This window comes from Pogona vitticeps, chromosome 4 (assembly GCF_051106095.1).
Source record: "Pogona vitticeps strain Pit_001003342236 chromosome 4, PviZW2.1, whole genome shotgun sequence".
In the NCBI taxonomy this organism is placed as follows: domain Eukaryota; kingdom Metazoa; phylum Chordata; class Lepidosauria; order Squamata; family Agamidae; genus Pogona; species Pogona vitticeps.
The window spans coordinates 141,692,501-141,705,516 of record NC_135786.1 but is presented as its reverse complement, the minus strand read 5'-3'; positions in this window follow the sequence as shown (position 1 = coordinate 141,705,516).

Here is a 13,016-nt window from a genome sequence, read left to right as displayed (position 1 = left end):
AAATTATTCAACCCCCACTGAAATTGAATGTTTTGGCCATTTTGACATTGATTTTGATCATTCAGTCATCTTGCTTACATTTACATGAAAGAGGCACTTGTAGGTCAGAGAAATATAACCTTAAGTTTATAATGAAATAACCACAAATGTCTTTTCTGTGCTCACATCATTATTAGTTTTTATTCAACCCCCAAGTGACATTCAATCTTAGTACTTAGTACAACATCCTTTTACAGTTATAACAGCTTTTAAACGTGAAGCATAGCTTGACACAAGTGTCTTGCAGCGATCTACGGGTATCTTCGCCCATTCTTCATGGGCAAAAGCCTCCAGTTCAGTCACATTCTTAGGCTTGTGCACTGCAACTGCTTTCTTTAAGTCCCACCAGAGGTTCTCAATCGGATTTAAGTCTGGTGACTGCGATGGCCACTCCAAAATGTTCCAGCCTTTCCTCTGCAACCATGCTCTAGTGGACTTAGAGGTATGCTTGGGATCATTGTCCTGTTGAAAGGTCCAACGTCTCCCAAGCCTCAGGTGTGTGACGGACTGCATCACATTTTCATCCAATATCTCCTGGTACTGAAGAGAATTCATGGTACCTTGTACACGCTGAAGCTTCCCTGTACCTGCAGAAGCAAAACAGCCCCAAAGCATTATTGACCCCCCCGCCATGCTTCACAGTAGGCAAGGTGTTCTTTTCGTCATATGCCTTGTTCTTCCTCCTCCAAACATAGCGTTGATCCATGGGCCCAAACAGTTCTAATTTTGTTTCATCAGTCCACAGAACACTATCCCACAACTTTTGTGGTTTGCCCACATGACTTTTGGCATACTGCAGTCGACTCTTCTTATTCTTGGGAGACAGCAAGGGGGTGCGCCTGGGGGTTCTCGCATGGAGACCTTCATTACGCAGTGTGCGCCTTATTGTCTGAGCTGAAACTTCTATACCCACATCTGACAAATCTTTTTTCAGTTCCTCAGCAGTCACACGGGGACTTTTCACCACTCTACGCTTTAGGTAGCGCACAGCAGTCGAAGTCAGCATCTTCTTTCTTCCACGACCAGGTAGCATTTCAACAGTGCCCTTTGCCTTGAATTTGTGAATGATGCTTCCTATGGTGTCTCTTGGTATGTTTAACTTCTTTGCAATCTTCTTATAGCCATTGCCCTTCCTGTGAAGACAAATCACCTCTTCTCTTGTCTTCCTGGACCATTCTCTTGACTTCACCATGTTTGTAACCACACCAGTAAATGTCTAGAAGGAGCTGAGTATCACAGTCATTTTAAAGCTGCCTAATTGGTGCTTATTATGCTTGATTGGTGCTCGGTGACATCCACAGGTGTTTTCAATACCTGATCGAAAACACCTGAATGAACCTCTCTTCTTCAGAGTGGTAGTCTTTAAGGGGTTGAATAATTGTGGCAATGAAGAAACCACAAAAGAAACATTTACTACTGTATTACATAAACAATTGATGTTATTTTAGTTGCATTTGGTTCTTTAAAACGTCCTTGTAGGATTTCATTCTGAATACAATTCCAAATGTACACTATAGTCCCTAAACCCCTTTACAGCATTGGGGGTTGAATAATTTTGAACACAACTGTATATGTTTTAACACAATGTATTTAGGCCAGATATGTTGTCAGTATTTGCAACTAGTTCAGAATACAAATGTTTCTTCAAGCTTGTATTGCTTAGCTGTATTACAACCTGAGCATGATTTTCCCCATTTTTCCGTGGCTCAGAATACAAAACAAGATTTTGGACATCCACTGTCAGTACTGAGTCATGTCATTCTGTTCTGTAAGCATACAGACAATAATTCCTCATTAATTAGCTCTTTACTTACACATTTGTATTTATTGTTTGCATGCAGCAGTGTGTTATACTTTTCAGAGCCCACAAACCTCTGTCTGGCCCAAATGATCTTCTATAAAGACATCACATCCATACTAAGAACTCTAGCCATCCTTGTCTGTGAGCAACCACACAACTCCACAACCACGGACAATCACCACACAGAACAGATGTGGCAGCTCACCCAATACCATGACAAACACAAAGCAGAAGCAGCATTGAAAAGATGGGTATTAGCAGGAAATAGCCAGATGGTGAGCAAATGAGCTACCAAATGTACGATGTGGAAAAAACGGAAAGGGGAGAGACCAAGACTGAGACTGAGGGCTGGATCCTACTGACAATAAAACCTGGGTTCTGCTGAAAACAACCCGGATTTGATTTCTAGTGTATACATGAGGCATGTGCATGCATGAACTACTGTGCCTTCTCTGGCAGAAGTCTGTTTATTTTGAGGCGTATGTGGAATCAAATCATTGGAATGAATTCCACATATGAATGCCCCTACTGCTTAATTTTTTTAAAAAATCCTACTATCAGATACAGCAGTTTTAAAAAATTGAACCTGCTTGCAAAAAGCCAGTGCCTGCCCAGTCACCCCTACCCACCTGCACAATCCCTCCATTGCCTACCTGATCACCTGCTTGATCACACACCCCTGCCTGCACAATTGCCACCCGTGGCCTGCCTGATCTGCCCCCGTCTGCCCAATTGCCTGCTCAATCACACATACACACCAGCCAGTCACCCCATCTGTCCAATCAGCCCCCATTGCCTGCCCTTTCCTCCACAGATTTGTAAGAAATCACTCCAAGCATCTTTTCCTGTTTTACTATCACCTTGATTGTAATTCGAGTTTATTTATTAATTCATTTATTGAGTTTCCATATTAACACAATCCAGGTCATTTCCCATCTTGTTACAACTCTCCCCCTCCTTCCTTCCCCATTCTCCACCCTTTCTCCCCTGCCCCCCCCTCAAAAGAGATATGCACAAGCCCTGCCCTGTTAGGGACAAGAAACCTCAGAGTTTCTTCCAGACTTTAGGAAAGGAATCTTGAAGTGGGGCCTTCAAGAATGTGAAATAGTGAATCACAAAGCCAGCTTCTTTCAGAAGTTCTTTAGTTTTTACCCTTTACAATCAGAGTTTGCTATATGCTAATGCATATCATATAACTAAACTGCTTATTGGTCTGTTTTTTAAATGGTGTCTGTTCTCATTATTTCTTGCAAATATTTTATCCATGCTGTTATCTATCCACACCTAAGTCCTTCTTATATTCTGAGGTATAATTAGTACAATAAGGCAGCATTTGATTTCTAAGCAGCATCTAGCCATGCAGCATCTAGCTTTGCTTTTAATTGTATTTTAATTGTATTTTAACTGTATTTTAATCATTTTATTTTATTGCATTGAATTTTAATTGTTGTAAGCCGCCCAGAGACCTTTGGGTAGAGTGGGCGGCATATAAATTAAATAAATAAATAATAAATAAATAAATAAAGAAGGAACAACATTTTGATTTGCTTGTTAGTAAAAAATAAGTCAGTCATAACCAAATCATCCAGACTGGTCTTTGCCGGACAATACATGGGCTTCCAGACAATACAAGGTTTTGTATCATAGAATCATAGAAAAGTGAAATTGGAAGGGGCCTACAAGGCCACAAAATCCGACCTCCTGCTCAATGCAGGAATACAATCAAAGCATATCTGCCAGGTGCTTATCTAAGTTTTTCTTGGATGCCTCCAGGGTTGATGCATCCAACCAGTTACCAACTCCCAAGGTAACTGGTTCCACTGTCATACTGCTCTAACAGTTAGGAAGTTTTCCCTGATATTCAATCAAACTCTGGCTTCCTGTAACTTGTGCCCATTGTTGCATGTCCTGCACTCTGGGATGATTGAGAACCGATCTTGCCCCTCCTCTATACGACAGCCTTTCAAATATTTGAAAAGTGCTATCATATCACCCCTCAGTCTTCTATTCTAATGGCTAAATATGCCCAATTCTTTCAGTCTTTCTTCATAAGGTTTGGTTTCCAACTCCCTGATCATCCATGTTACTCTCCTCTGAACTTGTTCCAATTTGTTAGCATCCAGAACTGGACACAATACTGAGGCTTAGCCAGTGCTGAATAGAGAGGGGACTAGCACCTTGCAGGATTTCAAAACTATACTTCTATTAATGGAGCCTAAAATATCATTTGCCTTTTTTGTAGCCACATCACACTGTTGGCTCATATTTAGCTTGTGATCTACAACAATCCAAGATCGTTCTCGCTCATAGTTTTGCTGAGCCAGGTATCCCCCGTATTGTAAATGTGCAGTTGGTTTCTTTTTCTGAGGTGTAGTACACTGCACTTATCCCTGTTGAATTCCATTCTGTTGTTTTCAGCCCAGTGCTCCATCCTATCAAGGTCATTTTGAATTTTGTTTCTGTCTTCTAGGGCAGTGGTTCTTAACCTTTGTTACTCGGATGCTTTTGAACTGCAACTCCCAGAAACCCCAGTCAGGACAGCTGGTGGTGAAGGCTTCTGGGAGTTGCAGTCCAAAACTCCTGAGTAATCCAAGGTTAAGAACCAGTGTTCTAGGGTATTAGCTATTCCTCCCAGTTTGATACCATTTGCAGATTTGACAAGCATTCCCTGCACTTCCTCATCCAAGTCATTAATAAAAATATTGAATACACTGGGTCGCAGATTGAGCCTTGGGGTACCCCACTTGTTACCTCCTCCCAGTTAGAGAAGGACCCATTAATGATCAACCTCTGAGTATAATTCTATAGCCAATTGTGTATCCATAATTGTGTGTCCATTAGTTAGCTTGCTAATCAGGATGTAATGGGGCACGTTGTCAAAAGCTTTGCTGAAGTCAAGATATACTATGTCTACAGCTTTCCCTCTGTCTATCAGGGAGGTTACCTAATCAAAAAACGAGATCACACTAATCAGGTTAAAGCCATAACATGGTAGTTCTTAAGGTAAACAGAAGCTTGGTATAAGGATAAGGTAAAACAAATAGTACTTAATGAACATATATTAGATATGATATTGATATAGACATGATAGAAAATGTGGAGACAGAAGTGGCTAAACAATTATATAAAGAAAATCTGTATAAAATGCTTTAGATAATATCTATTATGTGCTAGGAACCTATTCGGTTATTACTGCTATAAAATGCAAGGTTCTTCAGTTAAATCACCTCAAAATTATATAAATTTGGAACCAGAATTACTTTTATTAGGTATGTTATTAGAGGATTTTGAGAACATTATATACTATGAAAGCAATATTATGATAGTAGCCAATATTGTATACTAAAATATACACATGAATTGTCTAAAAAAAGTATAGATTTTGAAGGGACAATAAGAAGACACCAAGACGCAAAAAAAACAAATGCAGTAATCATAAGCAACCCATGTAACACGATGTTTAACAAGCATGAATTGAATGTAAATAGATTGAAAACTACTAAAAAGTTTTTTTAAAAAAACGAGATCAAATTAGTTTGGCAGGATTTGTCTCTTCACAAATCCGTGTTGGCTTATAGTTATTGCTGCATTGTTTTCTAGGTGGTTGCACAATGACCACTTTACGATCTGTTCCAGAATTTTGCCTGGGATTGATGTCAGGTTGACTGGCCTGTAGTTTCCAGGTTCCTCTTTTTGCCTTTTTTGAAGGTAGGGGCTACATTGGCCCTCCTACAATCCTCTGGCACCTCCCCCCGTTTCCCATGATTTCAAGAAAGTAATGGATAGCAGTTCTGAGAGTTCTTCAGCCAGTTCCTTCAGTACTCTTGGATGCAGTTCATCTGGCCCTGAAGATTTGAACTCGTTCAAGGTGGTAAGGTATTCCTTGATTATTTGTTTATCAATCTCCAGTCCAGCTGCAATCCTGCTGTCTCCCCCCACTTGCACTTCCAATTTGTTTGGAAGTTCTGAATCTGTCTTATGGAAAAGATTGAATTAAAATAGGAGTTGAGCACCTCTGCCTTTCTTTGTCCTCCATTATCATTTTTCCATCTCCATTGCGGAGCTGTGCCACTATGTCTTTTGTTTGTCTTTTGCTACTCACTTAACTGAAGAATGCTTTCTTATTGCTTTTAGTGTCTGTAGCTAACCTCAGCTCATTCTCAGCTTTTGCCCTCCTAATACCATCCCTGTATTTCCTTGCTACTTGTCTGTACTCATTCTTGGTGGCCTCACCTTTCTTCCACTTCCTGTACATGTCTTTTTTGGTTTTAGGTACTCCGTGACCTTTTTGTGAAGCCACGCTTGCCTTTTTTTGCCGCCTCCCACCTTTTTTTCTTGTTGGAATTGTTTGTAGTTGTGCCTATAGAATTCTACTTTTAGAAGCTCCCACCCTTCTTGGACTCCTTTTCTTGTTAGGATCTCTTGCCATGGGACCTTACTTATCCTTGTTCTGAGATTATTAAAATTGGCTTTTTTAAATTCCAGCAGAAGTGTGTGGCTACACTCTACTTTCATTTCCTTTGAAATCAAGAATTCTAGAAGGACACGGTCACTCTCACCTAGAGTTCCCCTTATTGCCACTTCCCCCACCAAGTCATCTCTGTTGATCAGAATCAAGTCAAAGATAGCAAATCCTCTAGTTTCTTTTTCCATTTTTGTAGGAGAAAATTATCAGCCACACAAACCAGGAATTTCTTGGAAGGGCCATACTTAGCAGAATTTGCCTCCCAACATATATCTGAATAATTAAAATCTCCCATCACTACTACGTCTTGTCTCTTTGAAAACCCTGCAATTTGTTTTTCAAAAGTTCCAATGACCACTTCCTCTCTTTTATTGGGTGGTTGGTAGTAGACTCCAACTACCAATTTCCTTTTGGGTTTTTTTGCCCCAACTAGATTGATCCAGATGCTCTCAATAGGACAGCCAATCTCCTCTTCCTGTATTTCTGTGCAGGAATGTGTATTTTTGATCTATACTGCAACTCCAGTTCCCTTTTTATCCTCTCTGTTCCTTTTGATCCATTTATATCTCTCAGTTGCTGTACTTCAGTCATGGAAGTCATCCCACCAAGTTTCAATTATTCCTATCAAGTCATACTTATCCTCCTGAATTAAAATTTCCAGTTCTTCTTGTTTGTTCCCCATACTCCTAGCATTTGTATACAGACACAGGAGGTTGTGTGATTTGTAGCCTATTTGTCTTTTTATATTTATGTTTATATCTATATTTATATTTACATTTATGATGATGATGATGATGATGATGATGATGATGATGGTTGTGATTATTGTGATTATTGTGATTATTGTGATGTTTATTAAGAGTGGTCTTAACCAACCAGATAGGCGGGATAAATAAATAAATAAATAAATAAATAAATAAATAAATAAATAAATAAATACATACATACATACATACATACATACATACATACATACATACATAAATCATCATCATCATCATCATCATCATCATCATCATTATTATTATTATTATTATTATTATTATTATTATTAATTATTATTATTGTGATTATTGTGATTATTGTGATATTTATTACTCCAATTATTACTGTTAATATTATTATTGTTACCCTTTTGATCAGTTTGATCCATTCCTCTTATTGTGTGTAAGGCTTCATTTACCCTTAACTTGCATGTCCCTCCCCCTTCCCCTTTGTATAAATGATTGTTGCTTGTTATTCAACTATTGTTCATGAAATATGCTAGAAAAACATTTCCAAATTTTAATAAATGCCCCTACAAAGAGCAAAAACAATTCTTCATCTAGCAGAGATCAACAAGAGCAGAGTATATCTAGCAGAGATGGTCTATTTCTTGAACTCCCACTCCAGTCAGTCCTAGCTCACATGTGGATCTAGACACCTTTTCTTTTCAGGCAGACAATATTAAAGAAATCATGCCAGCCACTGTCTCCCCTCCAGAAGAACAAGCTCATCAGAACAAGCACCAGAACAAGCTCACAGTGGCTAATTTCTTCTTTTTAAGCAAGGATCATCATTGTAAAAAATGAAGCAAATTTTTCTGTTGAAATTGTCCATGAGTCATATACACAATGGAAAGAGGATGAAGCCTGGCCTGGCCTTTCACCTACAGAAAAGGACTGTCCAGAACTTGATGAGAAGTTTCTTTTTGCAGAGAAGAATAGATTAAACCAGTGGTTCCAATCCTTGGGTCCCCAGATGTTCTTGGACTACAACTTCTCAGAATACTGGCCAGCAATGGCATAACTATGTGGCTAATTAGTCACTTGCTGTGAGGTGTGGGCTAAACCGCAGAAGCCTGTGCTGCAGGGTCGAAAGACCAGCAGTCGTAAGATCGAATCCATGCGATGGAGTGAGTGCCCGTCGCTTGTCCCAGCTCCCGCCAGCCTAGTGGTTTGAAAGCATGCAAATGCAAGTAGATAAATAGGGACCACCTTGGTGGGAAGGTAAGAGCGTTCTGTGTCTAAGTCGCACTGGCCATGTGGCCACGGAAGATTGTCTTTGGACAAAACGCTGGCTCTATGGCTTGGAAACGGAGATGAGTACTGCCCCCTAGAGTCGAACACGACTGGACAAAAATTGTCAAGGGGAACCTTACCTTTACTTGTGAGGTCTCCTAGTCAGACTGGCTGCAAAGGTAACAGATAAAATGGACATAACGAAAGTTACATCCAGATAGAGGCAACCCACTGTCCATTCATTATCATTGCTCTGTAGAAATCATGAATGGACAGGCATTTATTATTGATTTAGTGTTTGACGGGGACAGCACTAAATATAATAATTATACGAAAGTACAAGTAAGGAGATGCTTTAAAGTTCAAAAGCTGTTTTCTTACAAAGTCCGCCTTTGCTATACACATGTAATTAAACAAGATTTAGAAACTCATTTGTATTTTAAAGCATTCTTAAATGGAGATAAATAATGTATTTCTGCTGGGGGAGAAAAAATGTTACCAGCTAAATGTAATTTATTGCTTTGTTTAGTTTCTCAATAATGTGCTGTTCATCAAAAAGCAGCAAGAAAAATCCATCTCCCGAAGTCATAATAGATGTGCTGGAACTAATTGTTGCATACAGGAAAATCTATTTCAGATTCCCAAAAGTGTATTCATGTGTGAAAAACAGACAAAACAAACAAGAAAACAAACAAACAGGCAAGAAACTAATGTTAGAGATAGCCCATGATTGGGAGAAATTTTTCACTAATGTAGGTATGTGTCACAGCACAAGTTTCTCTCACCTCTGAGATTATGCAGAGTAGTTTCCTTTCATTAAGGGGTTCTTTTCAAGATTTAAGTATGGGATTTCTTTGCTGTCTGCTTTCACAAACATGGACAGACTGCTTCAGTCATCTCTCAGCAACACTAACATGCTTTCACCTTTGCCCATGGACTGTCTTTGATACCTCTTTGCGGTCTCAGATATATATATATATGTCAAGTTGGTGCTTGATTTCTGTAAAAGAGAGAAGCTGGAGTTTAAGCCCATCTCAAAACCAGGGTTCATAATCCCAGATACATATAGACTGGCAGTGAGCAAAAATGAAAGCAGTCCAATATGCCTCAGAATGGACTGATTCTTTATCATTGCTTGATATATTCCAGAGTTCAACTCTGTCATTAAAAAAAGATGACAGGGCTCAATTTCGGTGAGTTTTGGCATAGCTAACTTTAACTCCAGGATATTTCTAAATGGAATGAAGGTCAGGCTGTCAGTTTTTGAAATGGTTCTGTGGCTTATGCTAGCACCCAGCCTTGGTGTGATTGGCAAAAATACTGCAGAGAGTTGTGTTAGAGTTGGGGATTCCTGGAAAGAAGTCTACAAGCAGGATCAAAGAATGTACTGTGCTGAATGAATAGCACATAACACAGCTCCATATGTGTGTATTAACTTCAAAATGTGCATACAGTCCACATGAGTGGCTTACCACAAATATGTCCTCCTTGCTTGCAAGAATTTGAGATCCTTTCTGTCTGTCTTTATTTGAACATCCACATAATGATTTTGTGGAAATAGCACAAAATGCATAAAAGTACAATGTTGCAGGGATGTTTATAAATTAGAAGTGTTGGATAGGTTATTTGTATATTTTCCTTCAATCAGACAGTTCTGATCTTGCTATGTGTGTGCACAATTTTGAAAAAGGAAAAGGCACTAGTTTTTCATTGATGCATTTACACAAATTGCCTAAACCTAAAGAAAATAGACTGACTAAAAAGGAAACAAGCTTTCCATTGTCTATTTAAAATATAGTGACTTCCTTATTTCTGTTTCCTACCTTGGCTCATGTCTATGATCTTAGCCATAGATGGAAATAAATAAAAAATGAATCACCAAATTTGTTCAAAATTGCTAATTCATCAGTTCATATTCATATGAATCAACACCCTCAATGAATAGGAATCAATGAATTTTTAATTATGTTTGATTCATTGATTTTTTGGGCTACAAAATGCCCGCCTGATACCCAGAGACACCAAAATTTCAGGTGTGCTTCCTCTGACACGCCTCTACAGTTCCTTCCAGTTTGGTGAAGATTGGGTTTTGGATGTCCAGTGTATACACTCATAAAGAGGTCTACCCAAGGAAAGTCCCCCCCCCCAGTGAGACTCAGAGGAGCTTCCCATGATTCTTCTCTATAATAAATCCCAGTCTGGTGAAGACTGGGATTCCCCAAGCCAGCTGCTAAAGGACCCTTTCCTGGGGGAATCCCATTTGTGGTTGTATAACTTGGATGTATAAAACCCAGTCTTTACCAAACTTGGAGGGATTGTAGAGGAAACCCAGAGAAGGCATCCCTGCAATTTTGTTGTCTCTAGGTGCCAGGGGGGGGAACTTCCCTGGGGGGGCTTTTTCTGAGTGTATGACTTGGATGTCCAAAACCCAAACTTCACCAAACTTGCAGGGCTTGTAGAGCAGAACCTTGGGAAGCTTCCCTGTGAATTTAGGGTATCTAGGTGCTTGCAGGGACTGTTGTAAAAGATTTTAAATTGAAAATGAATCAACAAACTCAATTCATCAGAAACAATTTGTACATTTATAATTTGTGATTGATCGGCCTTGATGAATCATGAATCACATTTATTCTGATTCGTGCCCATCTCTAATCTTAGCCCCTTGCAGTCTATATGCACCGATTATAATTTTTTCCCCATGTTTTGAGAGGCCCCAGCACAACTGAGCCCAGCAGACTCAAAAATAAAAACAGTTTTCAAGGTACAAGCAAGATCTCAGGTTTTCAAAACTGATTTCTATAAGAATTTGAGGAGTGATTTATTTATTAAATTTATTTAAAATATTTCCATACTCTCTTTCAAGGAAGTTAACAGAATATATTGAGTATTGCCTAATTTTCCATTGGTACACAGACATCTAAATGGAGGACTTATAAACGATGTAATCTCCCATGTGAAGTTTCAAATCACACAATCTGAAGATTATGCTGCAAGTCAGGATACCTTAAAATCATAAAGTAACAGGGCAATGCATGAATATTTACTCAGAAGTAATCTTGATTGTGTTCAGTGAGGCTTATTATCAGGTGAATTCATCCAAGATCCAAGCATTGGCATCAGCTCGATCTAATCCTCACTAGACGTTCCAGCCTTCCTAGTATTACGATCACACGCAGTTACCAGAGTGCTGATTGTGATACTGATCACTCCCTGGTGTGTAGTAGAGTAAAACTGCGAACAAAGAGAGTATATCACACGAAAAAGGAAGGAAGACCACGTATTGACATCAGCAAGACTCGCGATCAAAGAAAAGTGAAAGAATTTGCCCAAGCACTTGAGGAAGCCCTTCCAGGTCCGGCTACTGCAAATGCACCTGAACGATGGGAACACTTCAAGAACACTGTCTATAACACCGCCTTGTCCACCTTTGGCAAGAAGACCCAAAAGGTGGCTGACTGGTTCGAAGCCCATTCAGAGGAGTTAATGCCAGCCATCGAGGTTAAGAGAAGAGCACTAGCAGCATACAAAGCCTGTCCTAGCGAGTACAACTTGCAAGCTCTTCGAGCTGCTCGCAGCCAAGTCCAACAGGCTGCCAGGAGATGCTCCAACGACTATTGGCTCCAGCTCTGCTCTCATATACAGTTAGCAGCGGACACAGGTAACATCAAAGGAATGTATGACGGTATCAAGCAGGCCTTAGGTCCAATACAGAAGAAATCTGCTCCCTTGAAGTCTGCTACAGGTGTGCTCATCCAGGACCGAGCACAGCAGATGGAACGCTGGGTACAGCACTACTCTGAGTTATATTCCAGAGAGAATGTAGTAACCGAAGAAGCATTAAATAACATTGAGTGCCTACCTGTCTTGGAAGAGCTGGACAGCGAACCAACCCTAGCAGAAATAAAAGCGGCCTTGGACTCCCTCGCCTCCGGCAAGGCACCTGGAAAGGATAACATCCCTGCTGAAGTGCTGAAATGCTGTAAGGAGGTCATCACCACCGAACTGTACGAAATCTTTTGTCTCTGCTGGAGGGAAGGTGGAGTACCACAGGACATGAAGGATGCAAACATTGTCACATTGTACAAGAACAAAGGAGACAGGGGTGACTGCAATAACTACCGTGGCATCTCTCTTCTTAGCGTTGTAGGGAAGCTGCTTGCCCGTGTTGTTCTGAAGAGGCTCCAGGTGCTTGCAGACAGAGTCTATCCAGAATCACAGTGCGGATTTCGAGCTAATAGATCCACCACTGACATGGTATTCTCCCTCCGACAGCTGCAGGAGAAATGCAGGGAACAACAACAGCCACTCTTAGTGGCCTTCATAGACCTTACAAAAGCATTTGATCTGGTTAGCAGGGATGGCCTTTTTAAAATACTTCCCAAGATTGGATGTCCACCTCGTCTCCTTAACATCATCAGATCTTTCCATGAGGGAATGAAAGGCACTGTAGTTTTTGACGGCTCAACATCAGACCCCTTTGACATCCGAAGCGGAGTGAAACAGGGCTGTGTCCTCGCACCAACACTTTTTGGGATCTTTTTTGCTGTCATGCTGAAGCATGCCTTTGGAACTGCAACCGAGGGTGTCTATCTCCGGACTAGATCAGACGGAAAGCTCTTTAATCTCTCTAGATTGAGAGCGAAGACCAAAGTCCAACTGAAATGCATGCGGGACTTCCTCTTCGCAGATGATGCAGCCATCGTTGCCCACT